The sequence below is a fragment of the Rana temporaria genome, chromosome 2 (assembly GCF_905171775.1).
Source record: "Rana temporaria chromosome 2, aRanTem1.1, whole genome shotgun sequence".
Taxonomy (NCBI): Eukaryota; Metazoa; Chordata; class Amphibia; order Anura; family Ranidae; genus Rana; species Rana temporaria.
Genome location: NC_053490.1, coordinates 314,123,606 through 314,138,141, shown reverse-complemented (window position 1 = coordinate 314,138,141; position 14,536 = coordinate 314,123,606). Strand labels below are relative to the sequence as shown.

Below are 14,536 nucleotides of genomic sequence, written 5' to 3'. Positions count from 1 at the left end.
GCTTTTACAAATAAAACAGCCGCCTTCTTTACAAAACGATACCAGGATGATGCCTGTAGTTAGCATCATCCTGGTACAACCACTTAAAGCCAAATGGCATACAGGTATGTGATTTGGCATTAAGTGGTTATATAATGATATTCCATGGGTAGTGGCGGTGAAGCTTGAAGAATACAGTGGGTAGCTGTGAGTGAAGCTTAAGAAGTGCAGCAGGTAGCTGGGAGCTAAGCTTGAGGATCTACAGTGGGATACTATGAGTAAAGTTGTTGCCATAGGAGACAGCAGATGCTAGTGCTACGAGGTAAAGATTACTGCATTCAGTTCAAAGGCCCCTTTTCTGTATTGCTGTCTGCCTAGTTCTCTTTTTGTCTGCCAGGTTGCTATTGCATTTATCTAAGGGTGCCCTGTGCCCTACCCCTCTCTCCCCTCTTCCTGTTAACAGAACAAAAAACTCTCTTTGTCAATTTTTAAAAATTACTGGAACCCATCTTTCCACCTTGCACAAAACCCAATGGGCCGGATTCATAAAGACTTACGCCGGCGTATCAGTAGATACGCCGTCGTAAGTCTGAATGTGCGCCGTCGTATCTTTACGCGTATTCTGGACACCAGATACGCCTGAATTTGGCCAAGATACGACCGACGTAAGTCTCCTACGCTGTCGTATATGGGTGCATATTTACGCTGGCCGCTAGGGGCGCTTACGTTGATTTACTCATCGAATATGTAAATGAGCAAGATACGCCGATTCACGAACGTACGTACGCCCATCGCATTAAGCTACGCCGTTTACATAAGACATATGCCGGCGTAAAGATAAAACACCTCTATAGGTGGCGCAGCCCATGCAAGGTATGGACGACGGAACAGTCGTCGTATTTTACGTTGTTTGCGTAAGCCGTACGTGAATGGAGCTGGACGTAGGTTATGTTCACGTTGAAAGCATTGAGCCAACGTATCTTAAAGAGTATTTGCGACGTGATTCTGAGCATGCGCGCGCATGCTCCGTACGAACGGCCCTTCATTTACATGGGGTCACGGTTAATTTAAATGTAGCATGCCCACTACCTGCCTAATTTAAATTAGGCAGGCTTACGCCGGCCCATTTTCGCTACGCCGACGTAACTTACGGAGCAAGTGCTTTGTGAATACTGGCCTTGCCTCACTATGTTACATCGGCGTAGCGTAAATGGGATGCGCTACGCCGGCCAAAAGATGTGCCGATCTCTCTGAATCCGGCCCAACATCTCTAGTAACCTGAACCCCAAGGAGGAATGTCAGTCCTTCCTGACTCTGGGGATCACCGCTAGGCCTCTGGAGGTCAGGGAGACCACTACACTTTTTGCCCCCAATCCCCCCTTTGCTTACTTCCTCCATAACACATGAATTACAAATTTCACACGCACAAAATTACCACAATCAATAACCTTCACCAACTCCAAAAATTACCCCGTTCATTAATGGGCACATTTGCCAGTTTCCAAATAATACCAACGTTTGGGTATGTAACAGCCCTGGATATAAAACAAAATAGCTTTCACAAATGGCTGAAAATAGTAATGTCTTTTGTTCCTGCTCAGCATTTGAGATTAGTGATAGGAAAGATATCTAAATATCAGGGAGTCCTTTAAGAAGTAGGTGGTTTACGTGGCAAAATGCTATACTGTCCTCGTGACGGTGTTATTTGTTTTAGTTGGCTCTTGATAAAAATCTATGGGAGCTAAGCCAAATATACGAGCTATGACAAGGTCTTTGTTTTTAGTTATGTTACTTCCTAGTCAACTTTATTTGAAACTAACAGTTACTAATAGTAAGTAATGTCTCACATTTAAGAGAAAAAAAATATTTGGGGATCCATAAAAAAAGAAAAAACAGGCCAAATGAGAATATTTCTTATTAAATATATCCTAGGTTATATACTAATTTATGTTTATTATTGGTCTATATGCCTAATACTCAGTATTACTATTTATTCTAGCTGCCCTGTTACTCAATTCCCACTTTTGTCCCCTCTACTGCTCTAAAAGGATTCAATTTCAGCAAGTAGTACATTTCTTCATATTTCTAGAGATGTCTTTAATTGTATCATGTGATGAAAGTACAAGAAATCTATTTTCATGTCTAACTCAAAGCAATTGAATTATACGTACAATCCATTTTAATCGTTAATTGGTACCTTACACATCTCATCTGTAGCAACAGTGGAATAACAATAACGATTTATTGCAGTAGACGGTGTTGCGTCAGAGAATTACACAGCCTGATGCTTTTAAAAAACCTTGTAATAGCCTCCCCAGAGTACACTACTTGATATCGAAACATAGCAGTGACAGATATTTCCATTTCAGAACTAATAGAATAATAACTGCATGTATGATAAGCAGTATTATACTGAATTACATTAAAAAATGGTACTTACAGTAAGATAAACACAGTTGTAAGCAAAGCATATCGATGTACAGCCAACCTTAAGGTAAGGTGACCTTTGACCAATATTTGCTCTGTTCATTCAGCTTGTAACCAGCTTGAATCTATTGTCAAGTAAAGTAACCTTGTACACAGAAAGTTTTAAGGGCATTAACCACTTGCTTACTGGGCACATATACCCCCTTCCTGCCCAGACGAAATTTCAGCTTTCAGCACTGCGTCGCTTTAAATTACGTACTTTTTTTCCCCACAAATAGAGCTTTCTTTTGGTGGTATTTGATCACCTCTGCGGTTTTTATTTTTTGCGCTATAAACAAAAAAGAGCGACAATTTTGAAAAAAAACACAATATTTTTTACTTTTTGCTATAATAAATATCCATTTAAAAAAAAAAAAATTCTCAGTTTAGGCCGATACGTATTCTACATATTTTTGGTAAAAAGAAAAAATCGCAATAAGCCTATAGTGATTGGTTTGCGCAAAAGTTATAGTGGCTACAAAACAGGGGATAGAATTCTGACATTTTTTTTTATTATATTTCTTTTTACTAGTAATACGGCGATCTGTGAATTTTGTCAGGACTGCGATATTGTGGCGGACACATTTGACACATTTTTGGGACCATTCACATTAATACAGCGAACAGTGCTATAAAAATGCATTGATTACTGTATAAATGTGACTGTCGGGGAAGGGGTTAACACTAGGGGGCGAGCAAGGGTTAAATGTGTATCCTGGGAGTGATTCTTACTGTGGGGGGAGGGGACTGACTGGGGGAGGTGACCGATCTGTGTCCCTATGTAAATGGGACACAGCATCTGTTTCCTCTCCCTGACAGCACGTGGAGCTCTGTGTTTACACACAGAGCTCCAAGTCCCTGCTCTGTCATTGCCGATCGCGGGGTACTTGGCGGACATCGCGGCCGCCAGGCACGCGCATCGGCATCTCGGGACGCGCTGGTGCGCACGTGCCCCCCCCCCCCCCCCCCCAGACGGCCTCCCGGATTTATAGAGCCATCTGGAGACCGTCCTTTGACTATGGCCCAGGACTTAAGTAGTTAAGGTGTTTTTTACAAAGTGAAGAGCTGGGGGGGTCCCTATGTAGAATTTTAAGTTGTCAATAAAAGTATACCTACTGTTTCTATTACATGACAGTTTATAAATAGTTCAAGAAGATTTCCAAGTATGGATATTTTTACAAAGTTCAGCTTGGCATAACTTGTGTATTACTACAGTATGCATATACCATACTTTTGGGATCCCTCTGTTAGCTGGAAATCACTGTCGTGTACACCACCATTACAGTGATCTCCACCAGTTTCCAGGTCCTATGCTGAGTGGCTTCCCTGCTGTGTTACAAATTCGAATGCCCTGTACACACGATCGCTCCATCCGATGATAGAATGACAGAATGGTGAAAGGAGTTGGTCATCGGAATGGTCCCAACCCAATCCATTCATATTGGAAAATCAAATGTGTGTTCACTTCTGTTTAATAGTCTTTAACACAGCTCATTCCCTAATGGCGTGTTCAGTCACATGTTTACCTATCATGAGTCTGGCTTCGATAGCTCATGGCTTAATTATTTACAGCTACAGGTAAACATGTTCCAGAACTGTCAGGTACAGAAATGTATTAGATCATTTCAAGGAGGGGTTATAGCACGTTTCTGCCTATATAATATCTGTAATTTAGGTGTATACGCCTTTACATGCACAGCTTTATTCTAAATTGCTTTTAACAAAGCACTGCATTTAAAGGGTCACAAGTAAGCTAAATAGTGTGTTTGTGTCAACTGTACTTGATTAATCCATGTGTAGCACTACCCCCGGAGGAGCTGCTGGTTGTTTTGGGAGGCACATTTACCTCATGGCTCTTCCGAATTCCTAGGGGTGCAGACATCCCCAGTTTCAGGGGACAGTCCCCTGATTGAGGACACTGTCCCTGGACCAAGTCTGTCCCTGGTTTTGTCCCCAGATTGGATTTAATAGGGGGCAGGGGCAATTTCAAAGACAATCGGTGCAGAATTAAAATAAAAAAATTAGAATTACACACCCCCGCTCCGCCGTGCCTACTAGCATAGGGGGGTTGTATTTTTCCCATTATCTGTGCCCCTTTCTGATGATCATGTGCTGGTCAGAGCGGAGGGAATATTTCTTCAGCTTCGCTCGCATGTTATTCTGCCTTGGCTCAAATCCTGGCCAGCCACCTGCCTATCTCCTTGCCTTCCCTGGCGGAGTGATCTTCCTCCCCTTCCCCATCCAGTAGTACTCGGGGCCCGAAGAGTAAGACTTGAGAGGCTGTGAGGCGGGCGGCGACGGGCAGAGAGTTGCTGATTGTTGCCATTACTAGTAAAGAAAAAATATGTCCCCGGATTTCATTTTAAAAATCTGGTCACCTTAGTGCATGATGCATTTAGTAGAAGTAAAGGAATGTCCGCAACAGGTGCTCTTTGCTGTGCTCTTTATTACCCAGCCGGGTAAAAACAATAAATCTTGTGGTGAGGAAAGTAAAGTTGAAGGAAGAAAGGAGAATATCAAATTCAGGCGTAGTGATAGGGAAACAGTCCTGCTCCCAAACATAGCACTTCTCTGCGCCACTCCTGCTTGAGTGGAATTAGTGTACCCGGACAGGCCTCTCTCACTGACCTGGCAGCCGGAGTATCACTCGAACCTTTGTAGGATAAAGTCTCTGCCACAGACCCTCCTTGGTGAACGTCAGGGAGACACCACTGCCACAGGCCCTCTCTGATTTGTAGTTACGGAGGCAATCCACCTTAAATGAATTATGCTTGGATCTCCTTCAACTTGTCGCCCAGGTACCGACTGACAGGTGATCGATCCTTCAGTGTCCGGCTACCTTGATCCCCGGTGGTTTGTCGAGGCCCTTTTGGATCGCCAGCCTCTCAATGGCACTCCTCAGGCGGACTCCCCACCGAACAGCAATACAGCTTGGGATCCTCAAAGGTGGGAACCCAGTCGCTCACTGTGTCCCCGTCGCTGCTCAGATGTTCCAGGCCAACATGACCCCGGAAACAGGAACACCGTGTGGCACGCACGCCCCGGCCAGGTAGGCCATAACGGGGGTAGGAAAGACACCCCAGCACAACAGAATGAGCCCACAGCGCAGCCAAGCTGAGACAGAGATCCTGTTTTGCACATAACAATTTGGATCAGAGTTTAACTACACTCTGTTCTCCCTCTACATTTAACTAGCACCGGTACTTAAAGTAACCAGGCGCTACACATGTTTCGTGTATATGAATACTTATTATTATTATTTTTTTATTCACATTTCTTTACATGGAGACCAAATTGTCCAGCGAATGTGTTAGTGAAAGGGGTTGGGACAATTTTAACACTGCCAGATATAATTGAGCAGCTAAATCAACATTTTTTCATAGAAAAGAAAGCATTAAACCATGGCAATAATAGGTGAATATATACAGTGGGGATCGAAAGTTTGGGCATCCCAGGTAAAAATTTGTATTAATGTGCATAACGAAGCCAAGGAAAGATGGAAAAAACTCCAAAAGGCATCAAATTACAGATTAGACATTCTTCTAAAATGTCAAAAAAAGTTAGATTTTATTTCCATCATTTACACTTTCAAAATGACAGAAAACAAAAAATGGCGTCTGCAAAAGTTTGGACACCCTGCAGAGTTAATATCTTGTACTGCCCCTTTGGCAAGTATCACAGCTTGTAAACGCTTTTTGTAGCCAGCCAAGAGTCTTTCAATTCTTGTTTGAGGTATCTTTGCCCATTCTTCCTTACAAAAGTCTTCCAATTCTTTGGAAGATTTCTGGGCTGTCTGTCACGCACTGCTCTTAAGGTCTAGCCATAGATTTTCAATTATGTTGAGGTCAGGAGATTGTGAAGGCCATGGCAAAACCTTCAGTTTACGCCTCTTGATGTAATCCCCCGTGGATTTTGAGGTGTGTTTAGGATCATTATCCATTTGTAGAAGCCATCCTCTCTTTAACTTCAGCTTTTTCACAGATGGCATCAAGTTACCATCCAAAATTTGCTGAAATTTTATTGAATCCATTTTTCCTTCTACTCGTGAAATGTTCCCTGTGCCACTGGCTGCAATACAACCCCAAAGCATGATTGATCCACCCCCATGCTTCACAGTTGGACAGAGGTTCTTTTCATTAAATTCTGTGCCCTTTCTTCTCAAAAGGTACCTTTGCTCATTCCGGCCAAAAAGTTATATTATAACCTCATCGGTCCACAGAACTTGCTTCCAAAATGCATCAGGCTTGTCTATATGTTCATTTGCAAAGTTCAAACGCTGATTTTTGTGGTGAGGACGTAGAAGAGGTTTCCTTCTGATGACTCTTCCGAGAAGACCATATTTGTACAAGTATCTCTTTATAGTGGAATAGTGTACCACAACTCCAGTGTCTGCCAGATCTTTCTGGAGGGATCGTGCAGTCAAACGTGGGTTTTGAATTGCTTTTCTCACAATCCTGCGAGCTGTTCTGTCTGATATTTTTCTTGGTCTTCCAGATCTTGCTTTAACTTCCACTGTTCCTGATGACTGCCATTTCTTAATTACATTCCGAACAGAGGATATTGACATCTAAAAACGCTTTGCTATCTTCTTATAGCCTTCTCCAGCTTTGTGAGTGACAACTATTTTCACTTTCAGTTTTCTAGACAACTGCTTAGAAGAACCCATGGTGCGGATTGTTGGGGCAAGGTCAGATGAGTCTGGGCATTTAAAACCTTTGAGATTGACATCACCTGGTCTTCCCAGACGATGATTGAGAACAATCCATGACACTGGCAGGTCTCAGCTTTGCAAAGGGGGCAGCGCATGCTATAAATTCTGCAGGGTGCCCAAACTTTTGCAGACGCCATTTTTTTGTTTTCTGTCATTTTGAAAGTGTAAATGATGGAAATAAAATCTTACTTTTTTTGACATATTATAAGAATGTCTAATCTGTAATTTGATGCCTTTTGGAGATTTTTCCATCCTTCCTTGGCTTCGTTATGCACATTAATACAAATTTTTACCTGGGGTGCCCAAACTTTAGATCCCCACTGTATATACTAATACAACTATTAAACAAGTATCCCCCAAGAAGATAGTAGGTGGCCATTTTATAACTGGCGTTATTTACAATTACCAATGTATCAGTAAAATGAAGATGCTGATTAATTTTCTAATTAATAGTCCGAAGGTGAACAGGTGACCCCGCAAGGTAAAAAGTTGAACCTGGAAATAGGGATGCCACTTACATGTGTGAGGTAAGGGACAAGACTTAAAGCGGTGTTTCACCCTGCAGAACAACTTTTTAGCATAAAATTAGGCATAGTAGCGCGAGCTACAGTATGCCTGTCTTAATTTTTTTATCCCCGTACTCACTGTGTAATCGTACATAGAAGATTCCGACTGCCCGCGGGGAATGGGCGTTCCTTTCAAGAGGGAGGGTGATTGACGGCCGGCTCTGGCACGTCACGCTCTCCGAAGACAGCCGGAGTAGGTCTCGGCTCTTCACGGCGCCTGCGCACAGACTATGCGCAGGCGCCGTGAAGAGCCAAGCCTATTTCGGCTATTTCCGGAGAAGCGTGACGCGCCAGAGCCGGCCGTTAATCACCTTCCGTCTGGATTGGAACGCCCATTCCCCGTGGGCAGTCGGAATCTTCTATGTACGATTACACAGTGAGTACGGGGATAAAAAAATTAAGACAGGCATACTGTAGCTCGCGCTACTACTACTACTTTTTTTTTTTTTTTTATAGGGTGAACCCCCGCTTTAAGATCATTACAAATTGTGTGACAAGTAACATGTATCAAATACAGGAGGAGATTTACTAAAACTGAACAACACAGAATCTGGTACAGCTGTGAATAGCAACCAATCAGCTTCTAACTTCAGCTTGTTCAGTTAAGCTTTAAGTCCGGGTTCACACATGTGCAGCCGCAGGTTCGTGCCTGGGGTCCGGTGCATTCCTGTACACCGGTTCAGGTGCGATTCAGGTCCACATTTTAGCCTGAATTCGCACCTGAACCAAACCCAAAGACACACCGCACTCTTTTTCAATGTGGAGTGCTGCTGACCTGGACATGTGTAAACCGGCTCCATTGAGAGCTGGTCACACTTGCCTGTCATGCGGATTGGATGTGGGGAAATGTGCATCCAATTTGCATATGTGTGAACCCAGCCTACCAAAAAAAACCTAGAAGCTGATTGGTTACTATGCACAGCACACCAGATTCTGTTTTAGTATATCCCCCCCCGCAGTACTGTAATTCAAGTGTAATTCAAGTGTGTATTTCTCTGTTTGTCTGGAGTTTCGCTTTGTTAAATTGTAACGCCACTTTTGTTAAGAAAAAACATTCCCCTGTGGATGAGCTATGTACATTAGAAGGATTTTATCAAACTTTGTTGCAGATTCCTACCTTTTCTTATTCTGAAGAAATAACTGTTTTTGTTTCTCTGTGTCTATGTGGAAAGTAAATTTAATGGGAGGGATTTTAAAATTATGCTGCACTTTTAAGGTTCTAATGAGGAAAGTGTCAGGGTCTGCATCTCTTTAACCACTTGCTATCCGCCATATAGCAATATGGCGTGGGGAAAGTGGTTCTGTTATCCTGACCAGACGTTATATGATGTGATCAGGATAACAAGCCGGCATGTGCCTGTGGCGATCGGAGGTGCTGTGTGTCAGTCTGACACACTGCATCTTTGACTGTGGTATGGAGCCTCTGACGGAGGTTTCTTACACATGATCAGCTTTGACCAATCACAGCTGATCATCAGGAAGTGCGAGTAAACGTCTTTTCTTGGTTCGCACTGACAGGGAGAGCTGATCGGCGGCTCTCCCAGTAAGAGGGGGGGTCTGGTCTGATAATCAGCAAATTGATAATCAGTGCAGCCCCCATCAGAGGTGCCAATCCCTGCCCATCAGCTGCCAGCCTGTGCCCAATAAAGAACGCCTGTCAGTGCCCATAAAACTGCCAGTCAGTGCCCCATCAGTAATGTCTGTCAGTGCCCTTCAGATGCCACTCAGTAATGCCTGTCAGTAGCTCCTCATCAGTACTGCCTATCCAGTGCCATCTATACTGCCCATCAGTTACACCTATCGGTGACATCAGTCCCACCTATTAGTGCCTATCCGTGCCCATCAGTTTTTTTTTTTTTGTTTTTTTTAGTTTAGCAAAAAATGAAAACCCCAGAGGTGATCAAATACCACCAAAAGAAAGCTCTATTGGTGCGAAGAAAATGATAAAAATGTAGTTTGTGTACAGTGTTGCATAACCGCCCAATTGTCATTCAAAATGCGACAACACTGAAAGCTGAAAATTGTCCTGTGCAGGAAGGGGTGAAAGTGTTTGGTATTGAAGTGGTTAAACGTGATTTCCATTTGGGAGTATCTCACCAAAAATTAAATTTTTGTTGCAGGGGATGCCCAAAATCTGACATGTATCTTAATGCAGACTTCTGTGGAAATCAATAAGCCAATCACACAGGAAATTACATATCTGGGGAGGCATTCTGTACACATCTGTGTACAGAACACCTCCAGGCTTCCTTATTGCATTGCATTTCACAGAAAATTACAGCACTGCAAATTGAAAATGAACGGTCATTTTTAATGACATTCATAATGACTTGTGTAGCAACTGTATATGCTATAAAAACTTTTTTTCCCATGAAAATTGAATTACCCTTTAAATTAATGTTTTGGACCCAATGCCCAGTAAGCTACCAGACTTCAAGTGGAAACTTATTGTTTAAAACCTCCTTAAAGTGGAATTACACTTTCAATTTCTAAGTGTTCTCTGCCAAAAAAGAATGTGGTGTGTGCACAATATCGTGTACAGTCTGGGTCCATTCCCTGAATCTGTGAGATGCCCAGAATGGAGTGAGGTGTTGGGAATATTAAACTAATGGGATCATTTAACTATGTGGTAGTTACATCAATACAGTAGCAGCTGCCTGATCTGCAAACCAAGAAGAGGCTGGATCTGTAAAGGAGATGGCAGCAGTGATAATGGAGTGGAGGTGGGGAGCTTCTGACTTTGCATCGTTGGAGAGCACACCCAGAGGTAAGTCGCCATCATGTGTGTACATCTACTGTATGTATGTGTGAAGCTAGACTGGACATTAAACCTCTGGCTTTTTCATAAAATTGGCCAAGGCAACATATTTGATTCAAGATGTATCAAATACTTATAATATAAATGCCTGTTTATTTGAAGCCTAAGTTTAGTGAACATTTTGTAATCAGCACAAAGGGACAGTGCTTACATTAAATGCAAAGTATCCCTTGTGTTGGCTGCTGTGTTAGGTGAAATCTGAAGTCCTCTGACTCCTCCTCTACCCCTGCAATCTTCCCATGCTGTGGGGCAGGGCTGCTGTTAGAAACCGCAGGGCCACGTATAGCCTACCTGACAAAGCAACCCCCCCAGAAAATATCAAAATAATATTTTCACAAAAAAATACATTAAAATCATTATTAGCGAACACAAACATCAAATCTTACAGAATATCTGCTAAATCTAAAAGATAAAATTATATTGTGTTGATAAATACAGCTCTGTGTGTAAATGAGGTCTTGGGGCCCATTCACATACAGTGTGAATCAGTGTTTTTTTTTTTATGTGGCCACCTGCAATCGCTCCACAGAGAGCCAGAACAGGGATCTGTCAATGTAAAGAAACAGATCCCTGTTCTGTCAGGGGAGTAGAGAGAGATTGTCTGTTCCTAGTGATCAGGAACGGTGATCTCTCTGTACTCCTGGTCAAACCCCTCCCCCCACAGTTAGAAACATCTCCCAGGGAACACATTTAACCCCTTGATCGCCCACTAGTGTACCAGTGTACCCCTTCCCTGCCAGTGTCATTTATACAGCAATCAGTGCATTTTTATACTAGTCCCCAAAAGTGTCTGCTTTGTTCGTCACAATGTCGCAGTCTTGCTAAAAATTGCTGATCACTGCCATTACTAGTAAAAAATAATAATAGTAATAAAAATGCCATAAATCTATCCCCCATTTTGTAGATGCTATAACTTTTGCGAAAACCAATCAATATAGGCTTATTGAGATTTTTTTTTACCAAAAATATGCAAAAAGTAAAAAAAGATTGTTTTTTTCAAAATTGTCACTCCTTTTTTGTTTATAATGCAAAAAATAAAAACCGCAGAGGTGATCAAATACAACCAAAAGAAAGCTCTATTTGTGAGGAAAAAAGGACATACATTTTTGTTTGGGTACACCGTCACATGGCCAAGAAAATTGTCAGTTAAAGCAACGCAGTGCCGTATCGCAAAATATGGCCTGGTCATTAAGGGGGGTAAATCCTTCTGGTCCTTAAGTGGGTAATCAAGAAATTTTCTTTCCTTCAAGCTGTGGTTGAAGAAAAGAAAATTGCATAATCTATGGCCTGCTTAATGCCATATGTTAAAGGGGTTGTAAAGGATTTTTTTTTTCCTAATAAGCATCCTTTACCTGCAGACATTCCTCTTTTCACTTCCTCATTGTTTGTTTTTGCTCAGAAGTTGCTCTATTTCTTCTCTGTTCTGTTCACTTCCTGCTTGTCTGATTTTACTGACCACTGTGACGGGAGGGTTTACTGCGGTGGTCAGTGACGTGCTCACCCCCTCCTGGGAACTACATCTGTGCGGCAGGACGCTCTCTACGTGTTAGAGACTTCAAGGAGGTGTGAATTACTGGGCGTGCAGCAATTCATACTGGGAAATGTAGTTCTTACATGAACGAGGTGATATAGATGAAGGAATTTAATAGGTATTTACTTGTTTTTTAACAGAATCATTACACTATTCTGTCTGTCTACCTTGCAGACATTAATTTTAGGCAAAAAAATGTTTCCCTTTACAACTCCTTTAAGTCTGATATGATATAATTACCTGCTTTTCAGACCATATTATAGATGTTTTTTTTTCCTTTGACTATGAAAGAAAGAAAATAGCTGAATGCCCCATCTACATCTAGTCTGTGGGGTGGATACCTCCTGAATCGCTATTGTATTCTGCCGGTGGGGAGCCTTCTCACCGTCAGAATACAACGATCGCTGGCTGTGGCTATAGCTGCTGACAGTGATTGGGTGAAAAAAAGCAGACAGGCTGCTTGTACAGAAGTCGATTGATCGACTTCAGTACAACCAGCCTGCCCATACACAGATCGCTGCTGAACCAGTCATATTTTGATTCATCTATGGCTTTAATAAAAAAGCATGTGGAAGGCAGTGTCTGTAGTAACAGGTTTCCATTGTCCTCAGATCCCTGGCAAGACCCATATACTACTGGGTGCACAACCTGATTACTATAATCACACACACAGTCGAGTTAAGCTAAACTAATACTCTAAACTAAATTTTTCTTAGTATTTGGAAACGTTGATCTGTGGTTTACTGAGATAGCAAGAGTAAATAAATAAGTAAATAAGGTAATACAATTGACCATGACTATCATTTCTACAAAGGGAAAATGTATTTTAAATAACCTATAGTAAGTTATGAACACCTTACCTGTAAGAATACCAAAAGGATATATATTTCACAGCCACGGCTTGTATCTGAAAAGACTAGAAGTTTATTGCTTTGTAACGCAGTTAAAATACTTCTCACTTCCGGGTGTGACACCGATTCTACAGTTCTTTTCACACCCGTGACTGCTGATCTGTGTGCAGCTAAAGATCCCAGCTATCCGTTTCTTGATTTGCGCGCTTTAACATAAAAAGTTTGAAGACTTCCCAAATAAAAAGCTGTTGACATATTGTACCTGCAGGCAGCTGTTCTGGGTCACAACAGGTTTTGCGTTTGTCAGAAGCCTTTTGTAATAATCTCCCCGGAGGGCTGAATGAGCCATGGTAATATCTCTATGGAAACGACTGAAAGTTTAACCAGTGTTTAGAGATTACAGAGGGCGCTTTGACAATAGGTCTTGGGCACACCTGTCTGTAAAAGTGACCTGCCTGCCTGACTAGACAAAATGCCTTTTTCCTAATAAAGTGGCTGACTTACGTACTAATGGGAGTTAACCGTCTTCTGGGGTTAGAAGTAAAATCTTCAGTTTGGAAAGCCTATATCAATGTGCGCAGAATACTTTATACTTTACAATTATAGAGTTCATTTGCATAGTAGCTGAACCTGTTTTGCATGGTTTTTGTATGGCACATAAAATTTTATAATGCAGTAGAGTAAAAAAAAAAAAAAGTTGGTGCTTTTACTGTACTACAGGAAAAGATTCCAACCGGTAGACTAACGCCCTGTATACACGATCGGTTTGTCTGATGAAAACAGACTGATGGACTGTTTTCATCGGTCAAACCGATCGTGTGTGGGCCCCATCGGTTTTTGAAAAAAAAAATAAAACATGTTTAAAATGTTTCCTATGGATAAAAAAACGATAGAAAAAAACGATTGTCTGTGTGGAAGTCCATCGGTCAAAATTTCACACATGCTCAGAATCAAGTCGACGCATGCTCAGAAGCATTGAACTTCTATTTTCTCAGCACATCGTAGTGTTTTACGTCACCACGTTTGGACACGGTCGGATATTTGACCAATGGTGTGTAGGCAAGACTGATGAAAGTCAGCTTCATCAGATATCTGACGAAAAAATACATCGGATAAGATTCCATCAGATATCCGATCGTGTGTACAGGGCTTAAGATGTACAATGGTCATACATGCTTCAATTTTTTTTCCAATCTATGTGCGATTCGGTTGAAATGATCAAATCTGCAAACAGACAAATAGCCATAACTTTCCTTCGGTTTAACCACTTGCCGACCAGCCGCCGTCGTTATATTGTGGCAAGTTGGCACGATCCCCCGAATCGCTGTAGGTGTATGTCGGCTCGGGAACTCGCTTTTGTGGGCACGCGTTTGCATCCATTAGCCAGTGGGGAAGCCAATCAGCAGGCACCTGCGATCGTTACCCGCAGTGACAGAACAGGGCTCTCCCTGTGTAAACAAGGCAGATCTCTGTTCTGACAGGGGAGGTCACACAGATCCTGTCTTTCTGCTATGCAGGAAGATGGCTCTGTGTGTTTCCCCAGTCACACAGTCGACCATTCAGTTGGAAAACACCTGCGCGGAAAACATTACAGCCCTTGATCGCCCATGATGT

The 14,536-nt window shown here is 42.2% G+C and overlaps 1 protein-coding gene across 2 annotated transcripts in view; it reads right to left on the bottom strand.

Annotated features, from left to right (window-relative positions):
• LOC120927018 (cell wall integrity and stress response component 2-like) overlaps positions 1–13,489 on the bottom strand; it is a 66,273-nt gene extending 52,784 nt beyond the window's left edge. Inside the window, exon 1 of one of the 2 annotated variants that reach the window (XM_040337414.1) lies at positions 12,932–13,489. The gene's annotated coding sequence lies outside the window, so the exon portion shown is untranslated. The remainder of the gene's footprint in view (positions 1–12,931) is intronic. The other variant, XM_040337413.1, reaches the window with a different exon arrangement.
• Positions 13,490–14,536: the final 1,047 nt, after the last annotated feature.